Source organism: Populus euphratica, unplaced genomic scaffold, assembly GCF_000495115.2.
Source record: "Populus euphratica unplaced genomic scaffold, PopEup_1.0 scaffold5254.1, whole genome shotgun sequence".
NCBI classification, from domain to species: Eukaryota; Viridiplantae; Streptophyta; class Magnoliopsida; order Malpighiales; family Salicaceae; genus Populus; species Populus euphratica.
In genome coordinates, this window is record NW_011505026.1 from 3,331 (window position 1) to 4,442 (window position 1,112).

The window sequence follows — 1,112 nt, forward strand, 5'->3', positions numbered from 1 at the left end:
ATTTATATATATATATATATATATATATATATATATATATATATTAAGGTTGTTTTCATATTTTGGTATAAAAAATAATTTTTAAAAAATAAAAAATATTATTTTGATATATTTAAAAATAAAAAATATTTTTAAAAATAACGACTACCACATTTTTAAATACTTCTAAATTATGAATTCTTAGCATATTTTTATTTTTTATATCTTTTAAATAAAATTTTATTTTAGTCACTAAATATATTTTTAATAATTTTGAATTATTATATATTTTTAATAATTTTATATTATTTTGATTAAAAATTAAATTTAATAATTATTTTATTTTATTTTTATTGACTTATTCAAGTTAAAAAAATTATTGTTATTATATTAATATTTTATTTTTTAAAATAAAATCTAAAATTGATAAAAAAAAACTATAAACGTAAAAAGGTTAAATTTGATTGAGAGTCAAGGCTTTTTTTTTTCTTTGTATTGTTTATTTTTAAATTTATTATTATTCTTATTACTACTATTATTGCTACTATTGCTGCTGCTACTACTTGAATTATGAGATTTTTTCATTTTATTTATATAAAAAAATTTATTAAGATATTTTTGACCTTATATATTGTAAAAGAAAGTATATCGAAGTTGAAAAAGTTTTTTTAAAAATTAATTTAGATATGTTTTAAGTTTAGATATTAGTTTGTTAAAATTATGAATGTTTATTAGTTTTATATCTTACATGTTTTTATCAAGATATATAATCTTTATAAATATTAACCTTTTAATTTGTAGTTATATTTTTACTCAATGTTAAAAAACATATTAATAACACCTACACATTAATTTTTTATATTAGAAAAAAATTACTCGACTTGCATTAAGGTGAGTTGAATAAACGGGCTAATTTTTTTGTATATATTTATTAGCATAAATAGTTCTTAATTTATTTAATTAAATACATGTATATGATTTTTTTATTTTTTATTAAGATTTTTTGTACAAAAATGTATTTAAAAAGCTTGCATATGTTTTTTTGCTAAAAAAATTACTCAACCTGAGTAACTAGTAAATACTATTTAACTTAAATTTAGGTTTTGAATAAAACTATATTTTTCCTAAAATTA